This window comes from Kogia breviceps, chromosome 2, assembly GCF_026419965.1.
Source record: "Kogia breviceps isolate mKogBre1 chromosome 2, mKogBre1 haplotype 1, whole genome shotgun sequence".
NCBI classification, from domain to species: Eukaryota; Metazoa; Chordata; class Mammalia; order Artiodactyla; family Physeteridae; genus Kogia; species Kogia breviceps.
The window spans coordinates 37,849,376-37,868,345 of NC_081311.1; the positions used below are offsets into that span (position 1 = coordinate 37,849,376).

The window sequence follows — 18,970 nt, forward strand, 5'->3', positions numbered from 1 at the left end:
TTCAAGGATGACCATGAGTCATTTCTCATAGTTTCAATTGAAGTTACTCCTAAATCTTTCACAGGGGGGAGAAGAAAATGCTAGGATTAGATAGAATCACAAATCCAGTGGTTTATAAGTGTGTCTAATTGGTAAATGTATCCTCCCTGAAGGCACCTGGCATTTTCTGGGCAGCATTTACTATTTCTTCTACCCCTCAGATCCTGAGCAAGAGTTACCAGGTTTTGCTTCTCTATAAAAGGCAACCTCGCTCTCTGGATTGAAGCTGTTAAGTAGGCTTGGGTCTTAGAGTCCTTGACGGAGGAATGTGATGGAACTGTGTTAAGACCTTTGTGCCAAAAGTAAACAGAGGTAACTATTACTAACAATTCTTTATTTTTTATCAGTCCTTCTCAGAAGCCAATCCCCAAAACAGTCTCCTCTCCAGGAAATAACCTCTCTGCTGAGGACACCCTTGGGACCACGATGCTCTCATTTCTCCCTCCCAAGCCTTTCAATGGGAATGAGTCCTATAAAACAGAGCAAAAGTATGCAAGCAACTGGCCCTGAAGACCACAATATGGGTAAAGGACTTGGATTCTCTACCTGCTGATTTAAATGGTGCTTATGTTACAAAAGAGTGTAAGACAACAAGTTTCTTCTTAAAATTCCCAAGAACCAACAGCTAATACATAAATTACAGGTGAAGTAGTATATTCAAGAGCAGATTCCCAAGAAGCAAGCAATTTGCTGTATATATGCTTGAACAGAAAACAAGCAGCCTGTTCATTTTCCAGGGAGATTCTAATAACATTTCATGCCTTTGAATGAAGATGCAATGGAGCAAACGGTAAACAAGAGGAACCTACTTCCCAGTGCCTTCCCAAAGGCATTGACTCAGTATTAAAAAGAAACATATTTACAGTGTAGCTATAAAATGTCTACAATAATAGAGTCACAGAGTACATTTTTTATACATACATATTTTAAAACAGAGTACCTTTTTGAAGTTCAATTTAGCATCCATCCCCTTTAGCATCCATCCCACAAACATAAGACTGCCAACTGAAACAAAGTCTGGAAAAGCGTAGAAGATAGTGGCTTAAACAAATCTGCCATATTGACCTTGACAGGGCCTTGAATCATGAGATCATAAATCAGCATCCTGGTGATATCCATTATAAACTTAGAAATGCCTTAAAACCTAGGATTTCATTTTATTCTCAGTGATTAGCAGGATGTTTGGAAAGCACTGTGCTCTCTGGAGCTTACTTTGAAAGATTCAAAGATTCAAACACCGACTTCCAGAAGGCCACCCCCAAGCCACCAAGACACTTAAGCTTTTCTTCAATCCTCTCGATCAGGTTCTGTTTCCTGAATTACTTATTGTTTATTTATTTATTTTTAAATTTCAGTAATTACAGCACCTTAGGCTCTTGGCTATCATTGGTGTGGGCTGTTTCAGAGAGTTCTGGAAAATTATGTTTTAGTGACATTCCACTTCTTTGTGCATTTCATTAAAGGCTCTCCGTTAAGGCTTACAAATTATTCAGGTGAGGGAAAATGCCTTATGAGTGGCTCATAAACGGCGTAACAGTAGCTCATAAAAGGCTAACAGTAAGCATCATCTAGAAAGGCATGACACACGGTCCTGCAAGGACGCCTGTTTTTCCAACCGCCGCCCCCTCCCTCCCCACACCACGCACCCCCAAAGACAATGCGGGGGTCTCTCTGAACGCCTACACCATCTCCGAGGCCGCGACCCAAGCCTAAACCAGAAACACCCGCGTGGAGGTAGATCACTGCCGGCGTCCCACCCTGGCCCCAGAAGCAGCCACAGCTTCCTGCTTTCCCCATCAAGGTGAAACTAACCCCTCGGAGCCCGCTGGGGGGCGGACAGAGGCAACGCAGGCGGAGGCAGCCGACCGCAGGACTGGCAGGAAGGAAGTGAGCGGCCTCAAAGCGCATTTTCCTCCCGCGGAGCAAGCCTGGGACAGGACGTCGCCAGCGGAAGAGGGGCCGGCGCGCGCCAGGCCACCGGGCACACGCGCCCGGCGTGCACACTCGCCTGTGCCGGTGTGCGCTCTCTCTCTCACACACACACACACACACACACACACACACACACACGCGCGCGCGCGAGCGCGCCTACTCACCAGCAGCCCCTGATGTCCGGAGCCCGCGTGGGATGGCGACTGCAGCAGCTGTCCCCGCGCCTGCTGTGTGGCCTTGGCATCCGTCTGGCCGCTGCAGCCCGGGCCGCGGTAGCTTTTGCTAGAAGGCACTGCAGTAGGGTGATAGGGCACCCAGCGAGCAGGCGCCCGCTCCCTTCACTCGGCTGACCCTCCTCCGCTTCTCTGCGGACTGATGGAGCTTAGCTACCCTCACTCGTTTGGCTTCTGTGCGTTCCTCTCCTCCTCCTCCTTCTCCTCCTCCTCCTCCTCCCCTTCGCTGCCGTAGCTCCCCAGCGCCCAGCGCAGAGAGCTCCCTCGAAAACCCACGCTCAGGCCTGGCGATCCCGAGCCTGCAGCAGCCGTCCGTGATGCCACCGCCGCAGGAAAATAAACTGTCACTGCGATGGTCCCGGCCTCCTCTGCCCCGGCCCCTAGGTGCCGCCTCCGCCTCTGCCTCCGCCCCTTCCTCGGCGGCGGCCTCCCGCGTTCCGCAGAAAACGCTCGCGGGTGGAAGCAGGTCCCCGCGGTTCGGCCTAGAGCGAATGTGAAACAATCGGGTGCGACTTTCTCTTCTGAAACCCTGCCTGTCCCCGTCTCAGACCAGAACCACCTGAACTCTCATTTCGCTCCACCATCAGTTTCACTGAGGTGGACCAGAGCGGGTGCTTTTTAAGTGCACACGTGAGGTGATACAGCAGGATTTGACCGTGAACTCGCATCGCAGTCAGAGGAAGGATAGGGTTTTGGTGAAAATCCCACTTACACCGTATTAAGAATTCCACTTTGAGATTTATCCATAACCCACCCCCACCGTGAAACAGTTTAGTCCTCTTCCCCTCTCCCCTCTCTGTGTCCTGGGGTAATGCAGGCTCTTATGATATCTTTTGGATTATATTATTATCATGTGCAGTGTTTTTAGTATGGTCCTGGCACGGAGCCAGACACTCTACATGAAATCTTATTTCATCCTCTCCACAGTCCTTATAAAAGACACTCTTACTTTTCCCATGACTGAGGAACAGAAGAGCAAGGTAATTTGTCCCAGGTGACCCACCTAGAAAGTTGTAGAAGTTAAGATTTAAATCCTGATCAGACACCAAAGGCTATTCCTATTGGCTTTTAATGTGTAAATCTCTGAATGTGTAAACATTATACATATACATTATATATGTCTGGGTGAAACGCAGACATATTTTTACTTTTCCTGAGTTTGGTTGGGAGGATACTTCCAAGAGAGGGAAGTGACTGCAGAGAGAGGTAATGGAACATAAACTTTTTCTAACCTGCTTTTCTTCAGGAGACCAAACTTCTAGCCCTGGTTCTGTCACCAAATGAGCTGTTTGGCCTAAGGCATTTCACCCTCTTAGGCCTCATCTCCCTACACTGGTTTTTGAAATGGAGAGGTCTGACTATTACAGGCAGCCTGCAGCCTTGATTTTTAAGAAGCAATGGTGTCATTGTTTTTTCTAATTTTGAATTTGAGTCTAAATTTTAACAAAAATTCAGACTTTGGGCATGTGCTGGCAAGTTGGAAGGACTGGCAACTTTTGCTTCATGGTGGGTTCTAGCAGCCATCAGCTAGAACTAAGTAGTAGGTGTATCCTTTAGACTGGGAAGATACTCTTCAGTTTTCCCCAGTCCCCACCACTCCTATATGCCCCATCCCCTGACAGGATATGGTAGACATTTGAGTGTGTAGTTCAGAACTAGATAATCTCATGACCTACTAGACAATCTAAAATTCAGTGATAATTAAGAAGATTAATCAGGGACTTCCCCAGTGGTCCAGTGGTAAAGAATCCACCTTCCAATGCAGGGGAGGCGGGTTCGATCCCTGGTTAGGGAACTAAGATCCCACATGCCGCAGGGCAACTAAGCCTGCACGCCACAACTACTGAGCCTGCACGCCTTCAACTAGAGAGAATGCGTGCTGCAAAACTACAGAGCCCACAGGCTCTGGAGCCTGTGCACCACAACTAGAGAGAAGCCCTTGTGCTGCAATGAAAGGTCCCACGTGCAGCAATGAAGATCCCACGTGCCACAACTAAGACCCTAGGCAGCCAAAAAGAAAAAAGATTAATCAGATTGCTAAAAAGTATTATGAAACAAAGAATGCACATAAATATTTATAGTGGTCATTGATCATAGTCTTGTTGCCTAGAATCCCAAACTCTCAGAAAAGGCAAAATAGCTCAGCACTCACTGTCTCCTCCCCTTAGCTGCTAGCATCATGTGACCTAAGTTCAGCCAATCAGAGTCTCCTACCCAAGTCTCTGAATCTGCAGTCTGATTTAAAGGGACATTTTAGAAATAATACCATTATCTGTGAAGTAGCTTTCGTGCCCATAGACAGCAGTGCCAGTAGTGAGAGGTAGGACTGTCCAATGGCAATACCAGTGGTGTCCTAAGTGGGCTGCTTGGGTGGTGTGGCCTGTTCTGATTCCAGCTACCAAGCTGCCCTGCCTGTTTCATGAGCCGGATTCTCCAACCTTTCTGTCTCTTTGGTATTCTATGTAATGGCCTTCCAAGACATTTCTCTGATGCTTAAGTTAACCAGAATTGGTTTTAGTGTTTGCCATGAGAACTCTGACACGGTGAGGTTGGGTTGATCCAAGCTCTGCCTCCCTTTCATTAACTGAATTAGTGAAAAGTGGGCACAGAAATATTTATACATCTTTTATCTTAGAGAATTTTAAAGTGTTCTATAATTTTGCTTGCACTTTTAAAGATTCTATTTCAATATAAATCCCTTTAAAAGATAGAATTTGGGGGCTTCCCTGGTGGAGCAGTGGTTGAGAGTCCGCCTGCCGATGCAGGGGACACAGGTTCGTGCTCCGGTCTGGGAAGATCCCACATGCCGCGGAGCGGCTGGGCCCGTGAGCCATGGCCGCTGAGCCTGCGCTCCGCAGCGGGAGAGGCCACAGCAGTGAGAGGCCCGCGTACCGAAGCCAAAAAAAAAAAATAAAGTAGAATTTTTTTTGCCTTTATCAATTATATTAACAAAGATTGTGTATAAATAAACATTGCCCATCAATACTGGTGAGGATGCAATGAAATGAGCCCCCTCATCTGGTGGTATAATTTGGATACACTGCCAGGGAAGGAATTTATCAGTATGTTAACAGAAGCTGTAAAATATACACATCCCTTTGCCCAGAGTAAGTCCACTTCCAGGAAGCAATGTATCCTAAGGAAATCTGAAATGAGGAATCAGATTTTTCCACTGGGATATTTATCACCAACTTTGGGCATTAGAGTTATGTTTATGATGAAGCTGCTTATGATACAATGTTAAATAAATAAGAACGATACAAAACTGCATAAACATATAATCTCAAATAGGTAAAAACACAGGGAAAGCATCTAGGAGAATTTATTAAAATTATCTCTTGGGCTTCCCTGGTGGCACAGTGGTTGAGAATCCGCCTGCCGATGCAGGAGACACGGGTTCGTGCCCCGGTCCGGGAAGATCCCATGTGCCGCCGAGCGGCTGGGCCCGTGAGGCATGGCCGCTGAGCCTGCGCGTCCAGAGCCTGTGCTCCGCAATGGGAGAGGCCACAACAGTGAGAGGCCTGTGTACAGCAAAAAAAAAAAAAAATTATCTCTAGAGATTAGTTATAGGCAATTATAATTGCCTTCTTTATACTTTACTGTAATTTAAATTTCCTATAAAGGGCATGATTTCATCTTATTTAAGGAAAAAAATATTTAATAATTAAAAATAAACAATATTGGAAGCCAGAAAAATATAAGGTTGCATCTATCACAGTGCCTCATTCAAAATAGGTACATAATAAATGTTTGAGATAAGGACAAAGGTAGGAATAAAGAAGAGAGAGGAAAAAATGAAGGACACACTATTTCACAAAGAAGAGTGATGAATTAAGGGACTCCCCTGTCTTTTGTTTAGTTGATGGTACATATAGAAACAGGACATTACATTCTAAATTGCTTTATTAAGTAATGCTGCATTTGAGTATTTCCCAAATGTGATAAGTGGAGAAACATTAATACCTTTCTCACTGTATAAGTAACAGGGAGTCAGCACTCAGATTTTTCTCCTGTTCCACAACATCACAGATAGATCTGTTCCGAGAAGCTGGATGAGCACAGGGTGCTGGTATTCAAGAAAAAGAGGCAACCTCTTGTCTCTGACTGGCCATCACATGGAGGTCTGCCACTGTCCTTGGGGCACCCAAAAGTCCACGAGTTTGGAGTAGTCTTTATTCTCCCGATCAGTCGACATCCTAAGAGAATCTTATTTGTTGGAACTGACAGTACAAGGAGAAAGTGGGCAGTGTTGAATTTACATTGATTGAGAAACTGAAATTAATTTGTGCCCTCCTGTAATTGTTTAGCATTTGCACATAAAATGGTTCTCCTTGGGGGTAATAATCACCCTTACAGGAGGTCCTTGCTGAGACCAGATGGACCAGAGTTCTTGTTCTCTGTTTCACAGATTTAGAATTTCCTGGCTCTGGATTATCTTTAAAATCAAGGGGAAAAATGAATTAAAATACCCAACTCATTCTATTAGAAGAAAAATTCATCTCATAGGTTGTGTACTTAAAAGCATGTGCCTCAGAAATTACTATATTCTTAAAAACATGTGTTCTTAAAACTCTGGGGTTTGCTTTTGTTTATACCGATAATTCTCAAAGTATGGAAGTGACCCTTGAAATCTTTTCAGACAGTCAAAACTATCCAGTCTACTCAGCAAGGTCAAAACTATTTTCATGAAAACACAAATCCATTCTTTGACTTTTTTTTTCATTCTCTCATGAGTTTGCAGTGGAGTTTTCCAGAGCTACATGGATGATATCACCACAGCTAGAATGCAGATGCAAATGTGAGAATCCAGTCATCTCTTATGAAGCCAGATGTGAAAGAGATTTGTAATAATATAAAACAGTGCCAATTTTCTCACTAGTTTTTGTTGTGTTTGGGAAAAATATCATTATATTGTAATGAAAATGAGATGTTTAGTTTAATGTGTAATCAGTTTATTATTTTTAATAGATTGATAAATATTTTGAGTTTCTCTATATTATTTTCTAGTATAGTAAAAAAATGGATAGATATAACTCACTTAAATGAAAGCTCTCTAGAGTCCGTGATAGTTTTTAAGATTAAGACTGTATAGATACACACCTGAAACTAACACAACATTGTAAATCAACTATACTTCAATAAAAAATAAATTAAAAAGAAAAAGACTGTATAGAGTCCTGAGACAGAAAAGTTTGCAAAAACCACTAATCTGTGCCATTAAGGAACTAATAAGCTCTGAATAACCTATTTTTTCCTCAAACCTCGTTGAGGAATTATAACTGTGGCAACTAGCCTGTGTCAGCAAATGCAGGAAGCAACTGCTTCAAAAATGGACACTGCAGGCACGTTTGACTTTTTCCACTCTTGAGATTTATTTCGCTGCTCTCTTCCTGTTAATTACTTAGGCTTGGAGAATTCTATGTCCATTATGCTCTCATATCCAGCATACTGGATATGAGGTGAGGTTTCAGGATTCCTGGAACTTCATTCCTCTGAGCCTAGTGTTTCCATCAAAACATGGGAATGCTGGCCATGTTACAAAGGTAGCTGCGAAGCTCTTAAGGTAGTTATGAAGCTGATAAATATGAAAGCATTTTGGAAATTACAATGTGCTTTACAGATATAAGGCTTACTACTACTTAACATTGCAACATCCAGACAGACATTTGATGAAAATATGAATTCTCTCTTCAGCTGACATTATTTAATCTCTTGGATTTAGGTACATAAGATACTGATAAATGCAGAACAAATATCAGTAGTGTTTGGAGCAATAGATTTTTTTCTAAAGAACTTTTTTTTGCAGGCTGACTTACAGATAAAAAGGATATGTGGGGAGGGACAGACAGGTGGAGGGAGAGCGGGAAGGAGGTGATAGAAAAGCATCTGACCCTCACCCTTACTGTCAAAACATATACTGTAATGGTCACATCTCCCCTGGGGCTGCTTCATGCAATAGAAATCCTTCTGTGGTAAGCTTTGACTATTATTTAACAGCTCTTCAGTAGGTTTGAGCAGAAACAGTGCAAAACACACAAGATAGCATTGTACTTGTTATTTAAATTTAAAATGTCTTTGGTCAACAGAAAAAGAATACCTTCTGTTTATAGAAACATGTGCCCACTGAAGTTTTCACTGGACTGAATAATACCTTCCTAAAATACAACTATTAAACTTATCTATTGCTATGTAAGCAAAGACATGACCTTTTCCAAGGACAAATAGTAAAAATAGCAGATCTCTAAATATACATTTAGGCATGTGCTACTGGGCTTAAAGCTTAGGCTCATAATGTAGATAAACACTAATATCTTTGTCTGCTGGGGCTTCTGTGACAAAATACTACAGACTGGGTGGCTTAACAACAGAACTTTTTCTCATAGTTTTGGGAACTGGGAAGTTCATATCAAGGTTCTGGCCGACTGGGTTCCTGGTGAGAGCTCTCTTCCTGGCTTGCAGACACCACCTTCTCACTGTGTCCTCATATGGGGGTAGAAGGGAGAAAGAGATCTCTCTCTCTCTTCCTCTTCTTATAAGCCAACCAGTCCTGTAGGATTAGGACCCTACAATTATGACCTTGTTTAACCTTAATCACTCCCTAAAAGTCCTGTCTTTAAGTATGGTCATATTGAGTCACATTTGGGGAGACCCAATTCAGTTGCTAGCAACCTATTTGAAAGTAAGTCCATTTGAAGTAAGTCCAAAATAGACCTTGAATGAAGCCACATAGTTTCATATGTCTCGTAAAAACTGCAGGATTCTTTGACTCAAAGGCACAATATAATCATGACTCTGTCATTGTTATGCACTCATTTATTCAGTTTCTCTGACTAAATGTCAAACTTTGCCATCACAGGTCACTCTGTCATAATCCATTACGTTTTCAGAGACTTGAATAAACACAAAACACACTCTGCCCTCCAAAAAGAGAAGGGAGAAATTCTAAGAGGTTGTTGTTATTGCCCTTCTTTGACTTAATCATGTTTTTTTTTAGTCAGAAAGATCTTTATCGTTCTTTGAAGTGGAAAATAGAGTACATTTTCCTGAACAAGCAGAGTTTTCAAATTTGAGAATCACAAGTTACCACAGATATCACCTAGTCCAACTTCCTTACTTCACAGAGGAGGAAACTGAGATCATGAAAGTGGCATTGACTTGTCAAGGTCACTGTAGACTGCAGCACCACAGTCGGGTCTTGAGTCTGTTCCATTACAGTCAGGAAACGTGGTTAGCTTGCCACTAGCTAGTGTCGTTAGATTTTACCTTTACCAACTGTACATTCCTTTCCCAGACATGATGTCAATTGGTTCTCTTAACCCTGTGAAACCAGAAGGCCATATGTGAGGCCAAAGGGTAAAGGGCTGTGCTTCTAGAAGGGGTACGATCTAAAGGTGTGGAGGACAGAAGACTGCAAATCTGCAAAACATATGACAATAAGGGTCAGAATTAAAGTGGAACTCAAATGCCACATAGAAACAAATGGGTATCTGTTACATATTATAAAGGATAAATTAATTTTGAAATTGGATATGAAGTGGCAGGGTAGTTGAGCACAAAAAATGGGTACTTTTAGTTGGACAAATTGTACATCAAAGGTAAGTTGGTTAATTTCTCTAAGCCTCAGTTTCTTGATGGGTAAATACAATAGAATTTTTTTTTTTCTTTTTTGGCTGCACCACAAGCCATGTGGGATCTTAGTTCCCAGACCAGGGATCGAACCCGTGCCCCCTGCAGTGGAAGCACGAAATCTTAATCACTGGACAGCCAGGGAAGTCCCAATGGAATTCTTATGAAGAGTAAATAAAATCATATCTATAAAGCATCTAGCACTATGTGTAAGGCAAGAAGGGGTTGAAGGAGGTTTTGGAGCCTGGACTACAAAAAGAATGGTGCTATTGTTAACCAAAAGCAACAAAATAGCCAGTTATTTTTACGGCAAAACGGGTTTATTTGGGAGCAGCAAAGAATTGCAACTCAGGACATGCAGCTATGGCAAACCACATGCAAGTCTGATGAAGCAAAAGAGAGGAAACTCTACTTTTATAGAGGAGACTGGGAAGGTGGGAGGGGCTGTTATAAAAAAGAAGTCCATTGGAAGATACTGGGAGGAGTTCAAAGTACAGTGGCTTTTCACTGGCTGAGTTGTGACAGTCTCTCATTGGCTGAGCTATTACCAGGCAAGGAGAAAATTTTCCTTCCTCCTGCTGGTGGTAGTAAAGTAGTGTCTCTTCCCGCCAGAAGTGCAAGGTACACCTCTTTCTTTTGGAATCTGTATTTTTTTTTAATATTTATTTATTTGCACTGGCCCTTAGTGGTGGCAGCTTCCTTAGATGCAGCACGTGGGCTACTTAGTTGCAGCACATGGGCTCCTTAGTTGTGGCATGCAAACTCTTAGTCGAGGCATACATGTGGGATCTAGTTCCCTGACCAGGGATCGAACTTGGGTCCCCTGCATTGGGAGCACAGAGTCTTAACCACTGCACCACCAGGGAAGTTCCTGTTGGAATCTGTATTGATGGCAAGTGGTATGTGTGGGAGAGCTCACTCTTCTGGCCCCTTAATTCCGTTTTTGTGAGATTTCCCTTGATTATTTTTCACATTATTATTGCTAGAAAAAAAATCAAGCAATAATATAGGCTATATGAGACGGTGGTGTGTTGGAGGTGATGAAGAGCAGTCAAGTGGAAATGCCTAGTAATCCTGGGAAGTTAACCTTAAGGTGTAGATTTGGATGACATTTGCTGAGTGGTAATAAGTAAGAGCCAGAAAATGGATGAAAGCCTCAAGGATGAATGGGGAAGGCCTGGGCACCACGGTTTGAACCTTAACAAACGTCCACGTGTACTGGGCTGCAGAAGGAAGAAGAGCCAGAAAAGGGCAATCTTAGAAGAGAGACAGGCATAACTGAGTGTGGGGAATATTAATTACAAAACCGCCACCCTTTACTGGCCCTTCTCTGAGCCAGGCACTCTGCTGAGTGATTTGCTTACATCACCTCACTTTACCCAAACAACCCAGCAAGGTAGGTCATATCATCACCTTCTATATTTCCAGGTGAGAATATGGAGTGATGCAGCCATGATGAGAGCCGGCTGTCTGAACCACAGGGACAGAGGATCTCAAAAAGTAAGGGGTGGTGAACAGGGCCACATGCTGCAGAGATGGCAAGGAGAACAGTCTGAAAGAAGGCAGTTGGATTTTCCCGTTTATGTCACTGGTCGTGAAGAGTACATTTTCAGAAGAGGGGAGGGCACATCCACCATGTCACAGGGAAGGGAAGAGGGGGTATCGGGAAAGCAATGAGGAGCCAGCAGTGCACCTGTTACCCCAAAGGAAAGCAAGGACTAGGTTGGAAATCAGGGGGTAACCAGAGCCTAGTAGCTTCTTCCTGCAGGCAGGGAAGCAGAGGGAAAGACCTGGTGGCAAAAGGAAGATAGAAGACTGTGGAATATGGAAAGAGTTAATGAAGACAGTAAGATCTTGAAGGATGCGATCAGTAATGCAGGTGTGAGGACGTGTTTTCAGAACAAGAGAACCAAACTTCCCATGTTCTACTGCCTTGGAACTCTTTCTTAGCACACTCTTGCATTCAAAGAAACATCCAGGGCTTCCCTGGTGGCGCAGTGGTTGAGAATCCGCCTGCCGATGCAGGAGACACGGGTTCGTGCCCTGGTCAGGGAAGATCCCACATGCCGCGGAGCAACTAAGCCCGTGAGCTATGGCCGCTAGGCCTGCGCGTCCGGAGCCTGTGCTCCGCAACGGGAGAGGCCACAACAGTGAGAGGCCCGCATACCGCAAAAAAAAAAAAAAAAAAACAAAGAAACATCCATTCAGCATCCAGGCTTTAGATAGCAAGTTAAAACTTTGCTGTGTGGCACAAAGATGCCAAAGGACTTGTTTTCATGATGCTAAATGGGGTTTTTTTCCCCTGATTATTTAGTATCTTGTAAATGGCAGTTACTCCAAGGTTTTTGTTGTGTTCCTTTTCTACTCCAAGCCCCTTGTCTTTATTGTGAAATCTACATAGCTTCCTAGACTCTTTCCAATGACTTATTCTCACATTATCCAGATTCCCTATAAGGAAAGAGAGACCAGGAATTAACCTATAAGCAAGAAGCCTCTCACCACCTCCTGCTACCTCTCCAAGTCCAAGAAGAGAGCGGAAAATTGAGAACATATATGAACATGTATTCTTGTCACATGAAGTCATCTGAGGCAGAAGGAAAGGATGAAAAGAAAAGCATAGGGTTGAAGGCACGTGGTATCCATCCCAAAACAAAGTTCTTTGATTTAGCATCCCATCAGGTAGAGGTGCTTCAGGGAGATAGGAGCTATCTTACCAAATATAGAAATTCAGCAGACATCAGCCATACAGTAATTACTGACCCCTGAATGTTCAATTTTAGGTTTCCAGGTGGGATCTTGAAGGAGTTAAGATTTGAGTGGAAGACCCTTTACACAATCTTGGTTCAGCATTTTCCTCCGTACTTGGATCATCAGAACCGTGAACATGGACCATGTCTGCAAAAAGTGAGGACATTTACCGCAATGATTAAGAGACAGGGCTTTGCTAACACATATATATGGACTCTAAGAAAAAAAAAAATGTCATGAAGAGATTAGTGGTAGGACGGGAATAAAACACAGACCTACTAGAGCGTGGACTTGAGGATATGGGGGGGGGGGAAGGTAAACTGTGACGAAGTGAGAGAGTGGCATGGACATATATACACTACCAAATGTAAATTAGATAGTTAGTGGGAAGCTGCCGCATAGCACAGGGAGATCACCTCTGTGCTTTGTGACCACCTAGAGGGGTGGGATAGGGAGGGTGGGAGAGAGGGTGATGCAAGAGGGAAGAGATATGGGAACATATGTATATGTATGACTGATTCACTTTGTTGTAAAGGAAAAACTAACACACTATTGTAAAACAGTTATACTCCAATAATGATGTTAAAAAAAAAAAAAGAGAGAAAGGGCTTTGGAGTCAGCAGACCTGGGTTTGAATCTTAATGCTGCCACTTTGCAGCTGTGTGACCTTTGAGCCGGTGAATTAACTTCTCTGAATGTTAGTTTCCTCATCTATAAAACAGGGATAATAATATACTTCAAAGGGAGTTTGTAACTATTCACTGAGCTGTTGCAGTAAAGTACTTAGCACAGTGATCAGCACCCTGTGGTCCCTCAATAAATAGTCACCAATACAGTTGGTAGTGAAAGAAGAGTCCCGGTTAGCAGGGCAGTCAGATGGGCGGAGTCAGATGGAGAGACATCCCTGAGCCATCCTGCAAGTTCTTTAGCCACGGAATAGTGTGTGTATGGAGTGGGGCCTGAGGGCTGGGGGCACAGAATCTGCCTAGCTACCTACAGGCCATTTAGCACGCAAATATCCAAGCTGACTTTCCTGGAAAGTGGTGTGCTCTACTTGTAAGCATTTGGATACTCCTTCAGCCCTGATATCTGAGCCCAAAAGAGATATCTGCAATGCAGGCTAGACTAAGGAGACAAAATGCATCTGTCAGCAGCTGTTTCATTAAGATCTGATTTAACTTGATTAAAATCTGTATTGACTTAGCCTAAGGAAGCTGTTGCAATAGGAATAACTACTCCAGCATTGTGTTAGTGCCTAGAGAATGAGTTGAATCCAGAAGCTCTTGGATGACAAGGGATGGATTTATATGCGATTTTTAGTTTCTTCTTTTTTTGTAGTTTTTCTAGTTGCATGATTTTTCTATTTTTTCAATATTTCTGCCAAGAACACCTATTACAAGTGTAATAATAATTTTTTTTTAAGTTATAAAGGAAATACATCTCTCTCACTAAACACACCAGTGTGAAAAACCAGTTTGAAAGGGGGAATTGGTCTGGAACCACTCTGTTCAAGATGGTTTGCAAGGAATTCCCTGGCGGTCCAGTGGTTAGGACTCGGCGCTTTCACTGATGGGGCTGAGGTTCGATCCCTGCTTGGGGTAATAAGATCCCACAAGCCAAGTGGAGTGGCCAAAAAATAGGGGAAAAAAAATGGTTTGGAGAGGAGAGGGCTTGGAGGTAAGCATCTTGGAGCAAGATGGAAAACTTTGGATTTATCCCCAATAAATTTATCCCCCTCTTTTTTTTTTTTTTTTTTGTCTTCCTGGTCCCAGAAAAGAAAATCTGTCACTGAAGGACAGGGATATCTGAAGTTGCCAGAGGGGTTGAGGGTGGAGGGTGAGGCTGGGATAAAGCCTTTGTTTCAGGAGACAGACCTGGTTGATTGCAAGGTATTATAAAAGCTAAGGCCTCCAGTGAGTCTTCTGCTGAGGGTATCTAGGCTATGCCCCTGAGGCCCTGCCTTAAACTAAGAACTCCCAGTGGGTGCTTTATAGAGTAAATCTAGGATGAGACTCTGAGGCTTGGCTTAGATAACCTTGGTATCCACATCTGCTTGCATACTGGCCTGTTTATGATGATAACACATTCCTCCCCTCTTACCCCAGTCTTGGTAGGATACAATTTGCGATGGCTAATGTTATGTGTTAAGTAGATGGGGCTTAGAGATGCCCAGATAGTTGGGAAAACATTATTTCTGGATGTGTCTGTGAGGATGTTTCTGGAAGAGCTGGCATTTGAATTGGTAGCTTGAGTAAAGAAGCTCACCTTCACCAATGTAAGTGGGCATTATCCAATTCAATGAGAGCATGAAGAGAACAAAAAGGCAGTGGAGGGGAAAATCGCTCCCTCTGTTTGAAATGGTACATTCACCTTCTCCTGTCCTCAAACATAGGTAGGCGATCCCAGTTCTTAGGCCTTTGGGCTTAGACCGGAACTACACCATCAGCATTCCCAGGCCTCTAGCTTACAGATGGCAGACGTGAGACTTCTTAGCCTCCATAAGAGTGGGAGCCAACCCTCCCCATAATAATTCTCTCTATATACATATCTCTATATTTACCTCATTGATTCCATTTCTCTGGAAAACTTTGACTAATATACCATTTAACCAATTACCCAACCAACATTTTGAGGCAAACAGCACACTATTTGCTTCTTCTTATTATAAAACTAGACTATTTCTAAAGTAGAGATGTCAAAGAGGAAAATAAAAATCAACTGTGATTTAACTACACAGAAAAAACCAACACATTGTTGTATCTGTTCTCAGATTCATCTACACACACACACACACACACACACACACACACACGCACACGTGCACGTGCATATATACACTCCATATATCACTCTATATACTTATTTTACCTAATGAATATTCGAATATACATTAGAGTATTTTAAATAACCTTTTCTTAACATATTGTGAACATTTTCCCACATCTATTTTTTTTTTTTTTGGCAGTGCCACATGGCTTGAGGGATCTTAATTCCCCCACCAGGGATCGAACCCAGGCCCATGGCAGTGAAAGCACAGAGGCCTAACCACTGGAATTCCCCCTACATCTTTTTTTTTTTTTTTTTTTTTTTTTTTTTTTTGCGGTATGCGGACCTCTCACTGCTGTGGCCTCTCCCGTTGCGGAGCACAGGCTCCGGACGCGCAGGCCTAGCGGCCATGGCTCACGGGCTTAGTTGCTCCGCGGCATGTGGGATCTTCCCGGACCAGGGCACAAACCCGTGACCCCTACATCGGCAGGCGGATTCTCAACCACTGCGCCACCAGGGAAGCCCCCCCCTACATCTTTAAATATATTCCTGAAATATAATTTACAACCAACTATGTCAGCTCAACAGATCATTACTGGATGACTTTATATATATATATATTTTTTAATGTTTTATTTATTTTATTTTATTTTTATCTATTTTTGGCTGCGTTGGGTCTTCATTGCTGCACGTGAGCTTTCTCTAGTTGCGGCGAGCTGGGGCTACTCTTCATTGTGGTGCGCAGGCTTCTCATTTGGGTGGCTTCTCTTGTTGCAGAGCATGGGCTTCTCTCTAGTCGCCTGGGCTTCAGTAGTTGTGGCTCGTGAGATCTAGAGCGCAGGCTCAGTAGTTGTGGCGCACGGGCTTAGTTGCTCCGCGGCATGTGGGGTCTTCCCAGACCAGGGCTCGAACCCGTGTCCCCTGCATTGGCAGGCGGATTCTTAACCACTGTGCCACCAGGGAAGCCCTACTGGATGACTTCTAAATGCCTAGCACCAAGAGAGATGCTTCAAAAGTCCTGGTTCTGTCACTTACAAGCTCTTCACCCTTAGATAAGTTACTGAACCTCTCCGTGCCTCAATTTTCAGATCTCTAAAATAGTAATGATAATAATATCTACTTTAATGTTTGTGTGATGATTAAGAAGTGACTTTAAGGTATAGTTCCTAGCGTATAGCAAACTCTCAGCCAATATTAGATAACGTTATTACCATTATTAATAATGTTATTTAGCTTGTCTTGACCACAACTTTTCAATGACATCTGTTATCCTGACCTTGCACAGCTGTTCCATTTCCCAGCAGGAATTCCCATATTCTTTTCTCTTCTTCGGGGTCGAATAGTTCCAGGACACATAAGTGCTCATGTTGGTTTAGAAAGAACCAGCACAGTCTTCACTTACATCAGGGCACATAAATCTAACTTTACATTTTATCATAGCCATGTACACTCTACTGTTTACCATCCCATTTAAACCTAAAGAAGCCCTTCAATTCAAAATTACTTTTGGGAAGAGATTATTTTAACAGCAGACTATGTATATAAAATGAAAATAAATTAGAAAGCAACTTAATATATGAAAACTGTTTCAGAAAACTGTTAACTTTCCTCATCATTTGGGCAAAAAGGTAGGACATCTTTAAGAAACACTGGCACTTTAAGAAAAAAGAAAAAAGTGATGTGCAACTAGTGGAAAAATAACCAAGATGTAAATGAAATACACATTGTAACTTAAGGTGTGTGAAAATATACATACAGGGAGAACTAAAGTGTTTGGGAAAAATGCATGTAGACACTGATAATGAATTTTCTCTGGGTGACTTTTAAAAAACTGGTTTCTTTATTTTCCAACTAAAAGAAATAAGCAAGTATTACTTTATTGCTTCAAATGAAATATAACAAATGGTATGTTTTGAAAAGAAATAGAAAGAGTATTAAAATTTATAGCAGGTAGGATTCCCTCCTTCTTTTAAAATTAAGCAGTAAACCAGAAGATGACTTCTAAGGCCCCTTCCTGCTCTATGAGTCCATGATTCTTTAAATTAAGAGGGAGTATTATGTGATATTTAATTAACTTGAAATGTAGAGTTGGAATATAATCAAAGTAGCTGGTCTTAGAGGGAAGATGATGCAATATACACAATCCATCTTGGAAAACTGTTAGAAAAGTATTTTTCACTATCAAGACAATAGTGAAACTTTGAATAACATTTTTAGATAAGAAAGTCAATATCAAATTGTGAACTGTTTGAGAAGTAATCCTTCAAGCCTAAGTTTTTTTTTTTTATCATTCTCAGCAATGAAAGTGTATGCTAATCAAGAAATATTAAAACTAAGATCATTATTCAACAATCAATAAACAAAAATTACATTTTGCAAAAACCATGAAACAATATCCTAGGGAGCATTGCTGTGGAGAAAGAGAACAACAATTGAAAAAACTCATCAATGGTCCTCATGAAGCTGAGTTTCTCTCTATTTTTTTTTTTTTTTTTGCGGTACGCGGGCTTCTCACTGTTGTGGCCTATCCCGTTGCGGAGCACAGGCTCTGGACGGGCAGGCTCAGCAGCCATGGCTCACGGGCCTAGCCCCTCTGCGGCATGTGGGATCTTCCCGGACCGTGGCACGAACCCGTGTCCCCTGCATCGGCAGGCGGACTCTCAACCACTGCGCCACCAGGGAAGGGAAGCCCTCTATATTCTTGATTAAGACAAAATCTCTAGGGTTCTAGCAATTTGCAGGCCAGAGATCCAGCACCTTCAGAAACTGTATTATCTGGAGATTTTAACTCAGGTCCAGGATCTTGATGTGATACAGATACCACTTTCTTTTTTCTTTAAGACTGGACCGAGGAGAGAGCTTATACCTGTTTTGGGGGATGAGAAGGCAGATAATTTACCCAACACCTAAGAGAGTAAAAGAACCAACCAAAATAAAGGACAAGAAATGGTTATGTATAGGCATTTTCTCACCACTTCTTTAATGTATCAGTCAGCATTGATAGGTGTGAGTGAAAGAAATCAAGCAAAAAATACTGGCCAGAGCTCACTAACTCCAGATGTGTCCAAGAATCAGATTTGGAGACAGTGCATCATGGGCCAGTGCTGAAAATAATGCTGCAGAACTGGTCTGATAAAGGTACCACTGACACCATTGTTCAGCTGAGTCACTGCAATTAACACCCCCCCAGTTCCATCAACACTGGTCCTTGAAGTGTTAGGAGACACTTCTTCATTGGTGTCTTGCATTTCTGCATGTCTTGCAAGCAGAGGCACTGGTTGCCTTCGTTTCAGATTATCTTTCAAGGATGTTTGCACAGCAGAAACCTTAGAAGATATAGTATTTCCCTCCAGAGCAAAGAGTAGACATGCTCACTGCCCATTATAAAAGATCCAGGTTCTTCTCCTGTAACACAACCACTGTGTGTTCAGGCATCTATCTGGCCCATTTGCATTGCTCCCATGAAAATTAAGATCAAGGGCAGATAACTAGTGCATATGCTAATATTCATCCAGCTTGATGTGCCATGATTAATAGAGTCCTTTGTCTTTGACCCAAGGGTTTAGTGTCTTCTACTAGCATCCATCCAACTGTGGATGTGAACCTATTAGCTTAAAGTAGGGCAA

The 18,970-nt window shown here is 42.6% G+C and overlaps 1 protein-coding gene across 4 annotated transcripts in view; it reads right to left on the minus strand.

Moving 5' to 3' along the window:
* STAMBPL1 (STAM binding protein like 1) overlaps nt 1-2,836 on the minus strand; it is a 46,041-nt gene extending 43,205 nt beyond the window's left edge. For 2 of the 4 annotated variants that reach the window (XM_067025089.1, XM_059053293.2), the window contains exon 1: nt 2,136-2,836. The gene's annotated coding sequence lies outside the window, so the exon portion shown is untranslated. Of the gene's footprint in view, nt 1-1,851; nt 2,046-2,135 lie in introns of those variants that run through there. The other 2 variants (XM_067025090.1, XM_067025088.1) reach the window with 2 other exon arrangements.
* Between the last annotated feature and the right edge of the window lie 16,134 nt (nt 2,837-18,970).